The following is a 14,492-nucleotide window of genomic DNA, read 5'->3' on the forward strand; positions in this document are numbered from 1 at the left end:
GGCCGAGGCGATCCGGGAGACCAGATGGCCGAGGGGATCCGGGAGACCAGATGGCCGAGGGGATCCGGGAGACCAGATGGCCGAGGGGATCCGGGCGACCAGATGGCCGGGCACGAAAGGGACGCCATCCAGTCGCCCCGTGCCCCCACGAAGGAGGGAGCGGGCGCCCGGGGCATTGCGGGCCGGAGGCCCGGGGCCCCAGCCGGGCCACAGCCATGGAGGCTGCCAGGGGCCGGCAGGCCCTCCGACCCGGGGCCCGCTTACACCTTGACAAGCAGGGGAGGCCTGCAAGGGACCGACGGACCCCTGTCCTGGGCCCTGGGTGGAGCGGCAGCCCGGGGGACCGGGCCCAGGGCCGGAGCGCCCGACCCAGGGCCCCGACCGGGCCCCTGGACCCAGCCGGGGCTCCCAGGCCCGGAGGCACAGGGGAAGCCTCCCCGGGCCCGCCGGACCCCGTCCCGGGCACCCTGCCCCGCGGCAGGACCCAGGACGGAGCCCGGGGTGGGGAGGCCACCCTCCCCGGGGCCCTCAGGGGCCCCGGGTGTGGGTCCTGAACCCAGCCAAGCACGGGGAGGCTCCTCGGGCACCACGGAACCCCGTCCCAGGACTTTGGCAGTGCGGCAGGCCTGGGGACAGGGCCCAGGGACGGAGCGCCCCACCCGGGGCCCCGGCCGGGCCCCTGGACCCAGCCGGGGCTCCCAGGCCCGGAGGCGCAGGGCGAGCCTCCCCTGGCACGCCGGACCCCGTCCCGGGCACCATGCCACGCGCCAGGACCCAGGACGGAGCCCGTGGTGGGGAGGCCGCCATCCCCGGGCCCTCAGGGACCCCGGATGGAGCTCCTGAACACAGACAAGCAAGGGGAGGCTCCCCGGGCACATCGGAACCCCTTTCCGGGCCCTTGGCAGTGCGGCAGGCTGGGAGACAGGGCCCAGGGCCGGAGCACCCGACCCGGGGCCCGCCCGGGCCCCTGGACCCAGCCGGGGCTCCCAAGCCCGGAGGCGCATGGGACGCCTCCCCGGTCCCTCCGGACCCCGTCCCGGGCACCCTGCCACGCAGCAGGACCAAGGACAGAGCCCGGGGTGGGGAGGCCGCCCTCTCCGGGCCCTCAGGGGCCCTAGCCACTGCTCCTGAACCCAGCCAAGCAAGGGGAGGCTCCCCGGGCACATCGGAACCCCTTCCCGGGCCCTTGGCAGTGCGGCAGGCTGGGAGACAGGGCCCAGGGCCGAGGGCCGGAGCACCCGACCCGGGGCCCGGCCGGGCCCCTGGACGCAGCCGGGGCTCCCAAGCCCGGAGGTGCATGGGACGCCTCCCCGGTCCCTCCGGACCCCGTCCCGGGCACCCTGCCACGCAGCAGGACCAAGGACAGAGCCCGGGGTGGGGAGGCCGCCCTCCCCCGGGCCCCTAGGGGCCCCGGACAGAGCTCCTGAACCCAGACAAGCAAGGGGAGGCTCCCCGGGCACAACGGAACCCCTTCCTAGGCCCTTGGCAGTGCGGTAGGCTGGGAGACAGGGACCAGGGCCGGAGCACCCGACCCGGGCCCGGCTGGGCCCCTGGACCCAGCCGGGGCTCCCAAGCCCGGAGGCGCATGGGACGCCTCCCCGGACCCATGGAGCCTGTCCTGGGCATTGAGCCATGCCGTTGGCCTGGAGATGGGTGCCCCGGACGCCCGGGGGAGGTCTGTCCGGGACACATGCAGCCCGTCCTGGGCATTGAACCATGCCGTTGGCCTGGAGAAGGGAGCCCCCGGACGCCCGGGGGAGGACTGCCCGGTACCCGTGGAGCCCTTCCCGGGTACTTTGCAACGCCGTTGGCCTCCTGGAGATGGGTGCCCCGAACGCCCGGGGGGCGGGCTGCCCGGGACCCGTGGAGCCCGTCCTGGGCACTCTGACCTGCTGTTGGCCCGGGGGAGGACTGCCCGGGACCCGTGGAGCCCGTCCTGGGCACTCTGACAAGCTGTTGGCCCGGGGAAGGGAGCCCAAGACGACCGGGACCAGTGGAGCCCGTCCTTGGCACTCTGACAAGCCGCTGGCCCGGGGAAGGGTGCCCCGGACGCCCGGGACCTGTGGAGCCCGTCCTGGGCACTCTGACAAGCCGTTGGCCCGGGGAAGGGAGCCCTGGACGCCCGGGACCCGTGGAGCCCGTCCTGGGCACTCTGAAATGCTTTGGCCCGGGGAAGGGAGCCCCGGGGGAGGACTGCCCGGGACCCGTGGAACTGGTCCTGGGCACTCTGACATGCCGCTGGCCCGGGGAAGGGTGCCCCGGATGACCGGGACCCGTGGAGCCCGTCCTGGGCACTCTGACATGCCGCTGGCCCGGGGAAGGGAGCCCCGGACGCCCGGGGCCCGTGGAGCCCGTCCTGGGCACTCTGACAAGCCGTTGGCCCGGGGAAAAGGAGCCCCGGACGCTGGGGACCCGTGGAGCCCGTCCTGGGCACTCTGACATGCCGTCAGCCCGGATGGAGCCCCGGACGCCCGGGGGACGAATGCCCGGGACGCATGGAGCCCGTCCTGGGCACTCTGCCATGCCGTCAGCCCGGATGGAGCCCCGGACGCCCGGGGGACGAAGGCCCGGGACGCACGGAGCCCGTCCCGGGCACTCTGCCATGCCGTCGGCCTGGAGCACCCCGACACCCAGGGGAGGACCACAGTGGAAACCATGGAGCCCGACCCGGGCACTCTGCCATGCCGTCAGCCTGGATGGAGCCCCGGACGCCCGGGGGGACGAAGGCCCGGGACGCATGGAGCCTGTCCCGGGCACTCTGCCATGCCGTCGGCCTGGATGGAGCACCGGACGCCCGGGGGACGACTGCCCAAGAGCCATGGAGCCCGTCCTGGGCAATTTGACATGCAGTTGGCCTGGAGGAAGGAAGCTCCGGGTGGCCTAGGGAGGTGTTGCCCAGGCATATCCCATCTGGTCCCCATGGCAGAGAACCACCAACCCTGGAGGGGTGTCCGGGCATACCCTGCCCCATAGTAATCCGGAGGCAAATTACCCCCCTTTCTTGCAATCTGTGCACGCGAGGTGACAGAGGGGACCCAAGGCGTGAAAGAACCCGACCTCATGGAGCCCTCGCTGGGATCCGGGAGGCGAATGGCACCTCATTAAGACTTCCAGGGAAGTTCGGCCATCTGGTCCCCCCCATAGGAAAGCGTTGCGGGCGACCAGATGCCCAAGGGGATCCGGGCGACCAGATGGCCGAGGGAATCCGGGCGACCAGATGGCCGGGCATGGAGGTGAAGCCGCCTGGACTCTTCCCCACCCCGTCCCCGTCCCGGGACGAATGCCCGGGACGCATGGAGCCCGTCCTGGCCACTTGACGTCCCGTCCTGGGCATTGAACCATGCCGTCGGCCTGGAGAAGGGAGCCCCCGGATGCCCGGGGGAGGACTGCCCGGTACCCGTGGAGCCCTTCCCGGGTACTTTGCAACTCCGTTGGCCTCCTGGAGATGGGTGCCCCAGATGCCCGGGGGCGGGCTGCCCGGGACCCATGGAGCCCGTCCTGGGCACTTTTACATGCCGTCGGCCTGGAGGTGGGTGCCCTGAACGCCCGGGGGAGGCCTGCCCGGGACCCGTGGAGCCCTTCCCGGGTACTTTGCCAATGCCGTTGGCCTCATGGAGATGGTTGCCCCGGACGCCTGGGGGAGGCCTGCGCGGGACCCATGGAGCCCGTCCTGGGCATTGAGCCATGCCGTTGGCCTGGAGATGGGAGCCCCGGACGCCCGGGGGAGGACTGCCCGGTACCCGTGGATCCCGTCCTGGGCTCTTTGACATGCCGTCGGCCTGGAGGTGGGAGCCCCGGACGCCCGGGAGCGGGCTGCCCGGGACCCATGGAGCCCAACCTGGACACTTTGACATGCCGTCGGTCTGGAGGAGGGTGCCCGGGACGCCCGTGGGAAGCCTGGTCGGGACCCGTGGAGCCCTTCCCTGGTACTTTGCCAATGCCGTTGGCCTCATGGAGATGGGTGCCCCGGACGCCCGGGGGAGGACTGCCCGGTACCCGTGGAGCCCTTTCCGGGTACTTTGCAACGCCGTTGGCCTCCTGGAGATGTGTGCCCCGAACGCCCGGCGGAAGGGCTGCCCGGGGCCCGTGGAGCCCGCCCTGGGCACTTTGACATGCCGTCGTCCTGGAGGTGGGAGCCCCGGACGCCCGGGGGAGGGCTGCCCGGGACCCATGGAGCCCTTCCCGGTTACTCTGCCATCCCGTTGGCCTCCTGGAGATGGGTGCCCCGGACGCCCGGGGGAGGTCTGTCCGGGGCCCATGGAGCCCGTCCTGGGCAGTGTGACATGCCGTCGGCCTGGAGGTGGGAGCCCTGGACGCCCGGGGGAAGGCTGCCCGGGACCAGTGGAGCCCTTCCCGGGTACTTTGCCATCCCGTTGGCCTCCTGGAGATGGGTGCCCCGGACGCCCAGGGGAGGTCTGTCCGGGACACGTGGAGCCCGTCCTGGGCATTGAGCCATGCCGTTGGCCCGGAGAATGGAGCCCCCAGACGCCCGGGGGAGGTGTTGCCCAGGCATATCTCATCTGGTCCCCCGGGCAGAGAACCACCAGCCCTGGAGAGGTGTCCGGGCGTACCCTGCCCCTAGTAATCCAGAGGGAAATTACCCCCCTTTCTTGCAATACGTGCACGCGAGGTGACAGAGGGGACCCAAGGCGTAAAACAGGCGTAAAAGAACCCGACCTCATGGAGCCCTAGCTGGGATCCGGGAGCCGAATGGCACCTCATCGGGACTTCCAGGGAAGCCTGGCCATCTGGTCGCCCCATTGGAAAGCATCGCGGGCGACCAGAGGGCCGGGATCGAAAGGACTCCCAGCTCCCCATCCATCCCAAGCCTTCGCGGTAGGGTTCCTGACTGCCTGCCCACGCAAGGCAGGGCTCTTGGACCCTGGCTGGGCCTCAGGCGCAGGTTGGCCCACCGGAGCTCTAGGGCCCGGACGACCTGGGGGAGGAATGCCCGGGACCCGTGGAGCCCGTCCTGGGTACTTTGACATGCCGTCGGCCTGGAGGTGGGTGCCCCGGACGCCCGGGGGAAGCTGCCCGAGACCCATGGAGCCCGTCCTGGGTACTTTGACATTCCGTCGGCCTGGAGGATGGAGCCCCGGACGCCCGGGGGGAGGTCTGCCCGGGACCCATGGAGCCCGTCCTGGGTACTTTGCCAATGCCGTTGGCCTCATGGAGATGGGTGCCCAGGACGCCCGAGGGAGGTCTGCCCGGGACCCATGGAGCCCGTCCTGGGTACTTTGCCAATGCCGTTGGCCTCCTGGAGATGGGTGTCCCGGACGCCCGGGGGAGGACTGTCCCGGACTCATGGAGCCCGTCCTGGGCACTTTGACATGCCGTCGGCCTGGCGGTGGGAGCCCCGGACGCCCGGGGGAGGGCTGCCCGGGACCCATGGAGCCCGACCCGGGCACTCTGTCATGCCGTCAGCCTGGATGGAGCCCCGGACGCCCGGGGGACAAATGCCCGGGACGCATGGAGCCCGTCCTGGGCACTTTTCCGTGCCTTCGGCCTGGAGCCCCCCAGACACCCAGGGGAGGACCACCGTGAAAACCATGGAGCCCGACCTGGGCACTCTGCCATACCGTCAGCCTAGATGGAGCCCCGGACGCCCTGGGGACGAATGCCCTGGACGCATGGAGCCCGTCCTGGGCACTTTTCCATGCATTTGGCCTGGAGCCCCCAGACACCCAGGGGAGGACCACCGTGAAAACCATGGAGCCCGACCTGGGCACTCTTCCATACCGTCAGCCTAGATGGAGCCCCGGACGCCCGGGGGATGAATGCCCGGGACGCATGGAGCCTGTCCTGGGCACTTTTCCATGCCGTCAGCCTGGATGGAGCCCCGGACGCCCGGGGGACGACTGCCCAGGAGCCATGGAGCCCGAATGGCACCTCATCGGGACTTCCAGGAAAGTTCGGCCATCTGGTCGCCCCATAGGAAAGCGTTGCGGGCGACCAGATGCCCGAGGGGATGCGGGCGACCAGATGGCCGAGGGAATCTGGGCGATCAGATGGCTGGACATGGAAGAGAAGCCGCCTGGACTCTCCCGACCCTGTCCCCGTCCCCGTCCCGGGACGAATGCCCGGGACGCATGGAGCCCGTCCTGGGCACTTTTCCATGCCATTGGCCTGGAGCGCCCCGACACCCAGGGGAGGACCACCCTGAAAACCATGGAGCCCGACTCGGGCACTCTCCCATGCCGTCAGCCTGGATGGAGCCCCGGACGCCCGGGGGACGAATGCCCGGGACGCATGGAGGCCGTCCTGGGCACTTTTCCATGCCATTGGCCTGGAGCGCCCCGACACCCAGGGGAGGACCACCCTGAAAACCATGGAGCCCGACCCGGGCACTCTGCCATGCTGTCAGCCTGGATGGAGCCCCGGACGCCCGGGGGACGACTGCCCAAGAGCCATGGAGCCCGTCCTGGGCAATTTGACATGCAGTTGGCCTGGAGGAAGGAAGCCCCGGGTGGCCTAGGGAGGTGTTGCCCAGGCATAGCCTATCTGGTCCCCATGGCAGAGAACCACCAGCCCTGGAGGGGTGTCCAGGCGTACCCTGCCCCTAGTAATCCGGAGGGAAATTACCCCCCTTTCTTGCAATCTGTGCACGTGAGGTGACAGAGGGGACCCAAGGCGTGAAAGAACCCGACCTCATGGAGCCCTCGCTGGGATCCGGGAGGTGAATGGCACCTCATCGGGACTTCCAGGGAAGTTCGGCCATCTGGTCCCCCCCCATAGGAAAGCGTTGCGGGCGACCAGATGGCCGAGGAAATCTGGGTGATCAGATGGCCGGGCATGGAGGTGAAGCCGCCTGGACTCTTCCCCACCCCGTCCCCGTCCCGGGACGAATGCCCAGGACGCATGGAGCCCGTCCTGGGCACTTTTTCATGCCGTCGGCCTGGAGCGCCCCAACACCCTGGGGAGGACCACCCTGGAAACCATGGAGCCCGACCCGGGCACTCTGCCATGCCGTCGGCCTGGATGGAGCCCCAGACGCCCGGGGGACGAATGCCCGGGATGCATGGAGCCCGTCCTGGGCACTTTTCCATGCAGTCGGCCAGGAGCCCCCTGACACCCAGGGGAGGACCACCGTGAAAACCATGGAGCCCGACCCGGGCACTATGCCATACCGTCAGCCTGGATGTAGCCCCGGGCGCCCGGGGGACGAATGCCCGGGACGCATGGAGCCCGTCCCGGGCACTCTGCCATGCCGTCAGCCTGGATGGAGCCCCGGACGCCCGGGGGACGACTGCCCAAGAGCCATGGAGCCCATCCCGGGCACTGTGCCATGCCGTCCCGACAAATTCGTACGGACTCCTAACCTTCCGACACGGATCGGAATCGAGCCCTTTCTGACCCAGCAGTTTCAGGCGCCCGGGGGACGAATGCCCGGAACGCATGGAGCCCGACCCGGGCACTCTGCCATGCCGCCGGCCTGGATGGAGCCCCGGACACCCAGGGGACGAATGCCCGGGACGCATGGAGCCCGTCCCGGGCACTCTGCCATGCCGTCAGCCTGGATGGAGCCCCGGACGCCCGGGGGACGACTGCCCAAGGGCCATGGAGCCCATCCCGGGCACTCTGCCATGCCGTCCCGACAAATTCGTACGGACTCCTAACCTTCTGACACGGATCGGAATCGAGCCCTTTCTGACCCAGCAGTTTCAGGCGCCCGGGGGACGAATGCCCGGGACGCATGAAGCCCGACCCGGGCACTCTGCCATGCCGCCGGCCTGGATGGAGCCCCGGACGCCCGGGGGACGAATGCCCGGGACGCATGGAGCCCGTCCCGGGCACTCTGCCATGCCGTCAGCCTGGATGGAGCCCCGGACGCCCGGGGGACGACTGCCCAAGAGCCATGGAGCCCATCCCGGGCACTCTGCCATGCCGTCCCGACAAATTCGTACGGACTCCTAACCTTCCGACACGGATCGGAATCGAGCCCTTTCTGACCCAGCAGATTTCAGGTTGATTTGCTATATACTTTACGTACGATTTTATGGGGGCCGATTCCGATCCGGTACGTAAAAGCACATCCGACCGACATGTCGGACAACCACGTACACCCAGGGGATAGGACTGCCCGGGTCACATGGACCCCGTCCTGGGCACTCTGATCTGCCGCCGGCGCCGGGGATCGAACCGTGATCACCAGATGGGGATATCCCAAAAATCTGGCATGGATACGGCCCGCCAGGACAGGTTTGGGCACCCCTGTCTTATAGCCATCATGTTCTCATTCCTAATTAATAATAAAGTGGAGTACATACTGCACAGTCATTTAGATTGCATCTTCAGTCTAAAATCTAGTGCATTTAAGTGGCATTAAAAAGTGCTTCTATGTACATGCACTGAATATGTACTAGGTTTGCAGAATTCTGACTTGACAGAATGGGTTTTAGCTTAAGTGTGTGTAGATGAACTGCAAGGTGTGTAAGTATGTGTTCATGTAGTGCTTCAAGTGTAAAATCTGTATGATTTGTGCAGTTAAAGTGCTCATTTTGCCTACGAGAAAGAAAAGTACTACAGAAGAATTATAAAGGATTGGCACATTGGCTGCCTTTGCTGATGACACAGATGGCTTATTTGTAAAGCACTGGTCTATTAAGTTGCAGAGTGTGGTTGAACTTGGTTAGTAGACTTGGTGCCTGTTTCTGTGTCCTGCTGAAGTCAAGGACGTCTTGATACCACTGTCAAAGCCCAGTTTATTGAGAAAAGCATCCATGGAAGAAGAAGTGTTGATTCGAAAATGGTTCTCCTCCAATATCTCTCCACTTGCTAGAAATACAGAGTCTCCATTATAGCACAGAACAGAGTATTAAAGTCGGGGATGGAAGAGGATGAAAATTGGAAGTTTACTTATGGAGAGAACTGAGAAATGTCCTGTGTGCAGACACCAGTGTTGGACGATTGAATACATTTAAATAATGCCTCTCGATTACTGGCATTTATCTGTACCTCAGTGGCCTAATGGATAAGGCACTGGCCTCCTAAGTCAGGGATTGTGGGTTTGAGTCTCATCTGAGGTGCAAACCTATGTCCACTCTTACTTTTCCAGAAAAATAAATATATTTATTACATGCTTCCTCTCAGAAGCTTATAAGGTATTAGGAACTTTGAAATGGTACCATTTTACTTCTGTACTCTTCAGAGTCATGTTGATGTTCTGAAACTACAAAGTCGATTTTTGAAACACCTCTCTTTGTCAGATGCATTTTTGACCCGGCAGAAGATATTCCTTTGGAAAAAATCATTTGAATTGGATTGGTGTAACTGTTGTTTCTAGAGGTGGTGAAAGGCTTTCAGCTACTTAAATAGGGTAAGTCAGGATTCATGAAATGTATACAACCTTTGAGTGTGTGTAAATTGGAATATCCAGGAAGGAGCAGTTTGTACTACTTTCAAAACAGTTTCTCTCCACTTCTGGAAACATCCAGAGCTATATAAAGCATACACTGAGCTTTAATCTCATGAAGAAAGAGGTTTAAATGCAAAAAAGAAAACAAAAGATTATCGTACTGGTGACATTCTCATTATATAGATTCCAAAAAAGTGCTTTAATTGAAAGGAACTGAAAAAAACACAATGGGATGTAAACCTAAAAAACTATAAATAATATATTTTCCATCCTTGCATACCACCTACAGTATAAAAATAAACACAGCAGGACACATGACCGCATGGCCTAATGGATAAGGCATCTGACTTCGGATCAGAAGATTGAGGGTTCAAGTCGCTTTTTGACAATGGCCACACAATTCAGGTTTCCATTCAGAATGGAAGCAAGCTCTTCCAATACTCTTATAGCCATCATGTTCTCATTCCTAATTAATAATAAAGTGGAGTACATACTGCACAGTCATTTAGATTGCATCTTCAGTCTAAAATCTAGTGCATTTAAGTGGCATTAAAAAGTGCTTCTATGTACATGCACTGAATATGCACTAGGTTTGCAGAATTCTGACTTGAGAGAATGGATTTTAGCTTAAGTGTGTGTAGATGAACTGCAAGGTGTGTAAGTATGTGTTCATGTAGTGCTTCAAGTGTAAAATCTGTATGATTTGTGCAGTTAAAATGCTCATTTTGCCTACGAGAAAGAAAAGTACTACAGAACAATTATAAAGGATTGGCACATTGGCTGCCTTTGCTGATGACACAGATGGCTTATTTGTAAAGCACTGGTCTATTAAGTTGCAGAGTGTGGTTGAACTTGGTTAGTAGACTTGGTGCCTGTTTCTGTGTCCTGCTGAAGACAAGGACGGCTTGATACCACTGTCAAAGCCCAGTTTATTGAGAAAAGCATCCATGGAAGGAGAAGTGTTGATTCGAAAATGGTTCTCCTCCAATATCTCTCCACTTGCTAGAAATACAGAGTCTCCATTATAGCACAGAACAGAGTGTTAAAGTCGGGGATGGAAGAGGATGAAAATTGGAAGTTTACTTATGGAGAGAACTGAGAAATGTCCTGTGTGCAGACACCAGTGTTGGACGATTGAATACATTTAAATAATGCCTCTAGATTACTGGCATATATCTGTGCCTCAGTGGCCTAATGGATAAGGCACTGGCCTCCTTAGCCAGGGATTGTGGGTTCGAGTCCCATCTGAGGTGCAAACCAATGTCCACTCTTCCTTTTCCAGAAAAATAAATATATTTATTACATGCTTCCTCTCAGAAGCTTATGAGGTATTAGGAACTTTGAAATGGTACCATTTTACTTCTGTACTCTTCAGAGTCATGTTGATGTTCTGAAACTACAAAGTAGATTTTTAAACACCTATCTTTGTCAGATGCATTTTTGACCCGGCAGAAGATATTCCTTTGGAAAAAAGTGATTTGAATTGAATTGGTGTAACTGTTGTTTCTAGAGGTGGTGAAAGGCTTTCAGCTACTTGAATAGGGCAAGTCAGGATTCATGAAATGTATACAACCTTTGAGTGTGTGTAAATTGGAATATCCAGGAAAGAGCAGTTTGTACAACTTTCAAAACAGTTTCTCTCCACTTCTGGAAACATCCAGAGCTATGTAAAGCATTTACTGAGCTTTAATCTCATGAAGAAAGAGGTTTAAATGCAAAAAAGAAAATAAAGATTATCGTACTGGTGACATTCTCATTATATAGATTCCAAAAAAGTGCTTTAATTGAAAGGAGCTGAAAAATAACACAATGGGATGTAAACCTAAATAACTATAAATAATATATTTTCCATCCTTGCATACCACCTACAGTATAAAAATAAACACGCAGGACACATGACCGCGTGGCCTAATGGATAAGGCGTCTGACTTCGGATCAGAAGATTGAGGGTTCGAGTCCCTTCGTGGTCGGTTTTTGACAATGGCCACACAATTCAGGTTTCCATTCAGAATGGAAGCAAGCTCTTCCAATAGTCTTATAGCCACCATGTTCTCATTCCTAATTAATAATAAAGTGGAGTACATACTGCACAGTCATTTAGATTGCATCTTCAGTCTAAAATCTAGTGCATTTAAGTGGCATTAAAAAGTGCTTCTATGTACATGCACTGAATATGTACTAGGTTTGCAGAATTCTGACTTGACAGAATGGGTTTTAGCTTAAGTGTGTGTAGATGAACTGCAAGGTGTGTAAGTATGTGTTCATGTAGTGCTTCAAGTGTAAAATCTGTATGATTTGTGCAGTTAAAATGCTCATTTTGCCTACGAGAATGAAAAGTACTACAGAAGAATTATAAGGATTGGCACATTGGCTGCCTTTGCTGATGACACAGATGGCTTATTTGTAAAACACTGGTCTATTAAGTTGCAGAGTGTGGTTGAACTTGGTTAGTAGACTTGGTGCCTGTTTCTGTGTCCTGCTGAAGACAAGGACGGCTTGATATCACTGTCAAAGCCCAGTTTATTGAGAAAAGCATTCATGGAAGAAGAAGTGTTGATTCGAAAATGGTTCTCCTCCAATTTCTCTCCACTTGCTAGAAATACAGAGTCTCCATTATAGCACAGAACAGAGTGTTAAAGTCGGGGATGGAAGAGGATGAAAATGGGAAGTTTACATATGGAGAGATCTGAGAAATGTCCTGTGTGCAGACACCAGTGTTGGACGATTGAATACATTTACATAATGCCTCTAGATTGCTGTCATCTATCTGTGCCTCAGTGGCCTAATGGATAAGGCACTGGCCTCCAAAGCCAGGGATTGTGGGTTCGAGTCCCATCTGAGGTGCAAACCTATGTCCACTCTTACTTTTCCAGAAAAATAAATATACTTATTACATGCTTCCTCTCAGAAGCTTATAAGGTATTAGGAACTTTGAAATGGTACCATTTTACTTCTGTACTCTTCAGAGTCATGTTGATGTTCTGAAACTACAAAGTCGATCTTTGAAACACCTATCTTTGTCAGATGCATTTTTGACACGGCAGAAGATATTCCTTTGGAAAAAATCATTTGAATTGGATTGGTGTAACTGTTGTTTCTAGAGGTGGTGAAAGGCTTTCAGCTACTTAAATAGGGTAAGTCAGGATTCATGAAACGTATACAACCTTTGAGTGTGTGTAAATTGGAATATCCAGGAAGGAGCAGTTTGTACTACTTTCAAAACAGTTTCTCTCCACTTCTGGAAACATCCCGAGCTATGTAAAGCATTTACTGAGCTTTAATCTCATAAAGAAAGAGGTTTAAATGCAAAAAAGAAAACAAAAGATTATCGTACTGGTGACATTCTCATTATATAGATTCCAAAAAAGTGCTTTAATTGAAAGGAGCTGAAAAAACACAATGGGATGTAAACCTAAACAACTATAAATAATATATTTTCCATCCTTGCATACCACCTACAGTATAAAAATAAACACAGCAGGACACATGACCGCATGGCCTAATGGATAAGGCTTCTGACTTCGGATCAGAAGATTGAGGGTTCGAGTCGCTTTTTGACAATGGCCACACAATTCAGGTTTCCATTCATAATGGAAGCAGGCTCTTCCAATACTCTTATAGCCATCATGTTCTTATTCCTAATTAATAATAAAGTGGAGTACATACTGCACAGTCATTTAGATTGCATCTTCAGTCTAAAATCTAGTGCATTTAAGTGGCATTAAAAAGTGCTTCTATGTACATGCACTGAATATGTACTAGGTTTGCAGAATTCTGACTTGACAGAATGGGTTTTAGCTTAAGTGTGTGTAGATGAACTGCAAGGTGTGTAAGTATGTGTTTATGTAGTGCTTCAAGTGTAAAATCTGTATGATTTGTGCAGTTAAAATGCTCATTTTGCCTACGAGAAAGAAAAGTACTACAGAAGAATTATAAAGGATTGGCACATTGGCTGCCTTTGCTGATGACACAGATGGCTTATTTGTAAAGCACTGGTCTATTAAGTTGCAGAGTGTGGTTGAACTTGGTTAGTAGACTTGGTGCCTGTTTCTGTGTCCTGCTGAAGACGAGGACGGCTTGATACCACTGCCAAAGCCCAGTTTATTGAGAAAAGCATCCATGGAAGAAGAAATGTTGATTCGAAAATGGTTCTCCTCCAATATCTCTTGACTTGCTAGAAATACAGAGTCTCCATTATAGCACAGAACAGAGTGTTAAAGTCGGGGATAGAAGAGGATGAAAATTGGAAGTTTACTTATGGAGAGAACTAAGAAATGTCCTGTGTTCAGACACCAGTGTTGGACGATTGAATACATTTAAATAATACCTCTAGATTACTGGCATTTATCTGTGCCTCAGTGGCCCAATGGATAAGGCACTGGCCTCCTAAGCCAGGGATTGTGCGTATCCCATCTGAGGTGCAAACCAATGTCCACTCTTCCTTTTCCAGAAAAATAAATATATTTATTACATGCTTCCTCTCAGAAGCTTATGAGGTATTAGGAACTTTGAAATGGTACCATTTTACTTCTGTACTCTTCAGAGTCATGTTGATGTTCTGAAACTACAAAGTAGATTTTTAAACACCTATCTTTGTCAGATGCATTTTTGACCCGGCAGAAGATATTCCTTTGGAAAAATGATTTGAATTGGATTGGTGTAACTGTTGTTTCTAGAGGTGGTGAAAGGCTTTCAGCTACTTGAATAGGGCAAGTCAGGATTCATGAAATGTATACAACCTTTGAGTGTGTGTAAATTGGAATATCCAGGAAGGAGCAGTTTGTACAACTTTCAAAACAGTTTCTCTCCACTTCTGGAAACATCCAGAGCTAAGTAAAGCATTTACTGAGATTTAATCTCATGAAGAAAGAGATTTAAATGCAAAAAAGAAAACAAAAGATTATCGTACTGGTGACATTCTCATTATATAGATTCCAAAAAAGTGCTTTAATTGAAAGGAGCTGAAAAACAACACAATGGGATGTAAACCTAAATAACTATAAATAATATATTTTCCATCCTTGCATACCACCTACAGTATAAAAATAAACACACAGGACACATGACCACGTGGCCTAATGGATAAGGCGTCTGACTTCGGATCAGAAGATTGAGGGTTCGAGTCCCTTCATGGTCG

At 56.0% G+C, this 14,492-nt stretch overlaps 4 non-coding genes across 4 annotated transcripts; all 4 read left to right on the plus strand.

Annotated features, from left to right (window-relative positions):
- Positions 1-10,535: 10,535 nt before the first annotated feature.
- TRNAR-CCU (transfer RNA arginine (anticodon CCU)) lies at positions 10,536-10,608 on the plus strand. The gene has a single exon. It is a non-coding gene; the product is annotated as a tRNA-Arg (tRNA).
- Positions 10,609-11,252: 644 nt separating this feature from the next.
- Positions 11,253-11,325, plus strand: TRNAR-UCG (transfer RNA arginine (anticodon UCG)). Its single transcript has one exon. It is a non-coding gene; the product is annotated as a tRNA-Arg (tRNA).
- An 801-nt stretch (positions 11,326-12,126) lies between these two features.
- On the plus strand, positions 12,127-12,199 carry TRNAW-CCA (transfer RNA tryptophan (anticodon CCA)). Its single transcript has one exon. It is a non-coding gene; the product is annotated as a tRNA-Trp (tRNA).
- Positions 12,200-14,419: 2,220 nt separating this feature from the next.
- TRNAR-UCG (transfer RNA arginine (anticodon UCG)) lies at positions 14,420-14,492 on the plus strand. The gene has a single exon. It is a non-coding gene; the product is annotated as a tRNA-Arg (tRNA).

This window comes from Lissotriton helveticus, chromosome 5_1 (assembly GCF_964261635.1).
Source record: "Lissotriton helveticus chromosome 5_1, aLisHel1.1, whole genome shotgun sequence".
Lineage (NCBI taxonomy): Eukaryota > Metazoa > Chordata > Amphibia > Caudata > Salamandridae > Lissotriton > Lissotriton helveticus.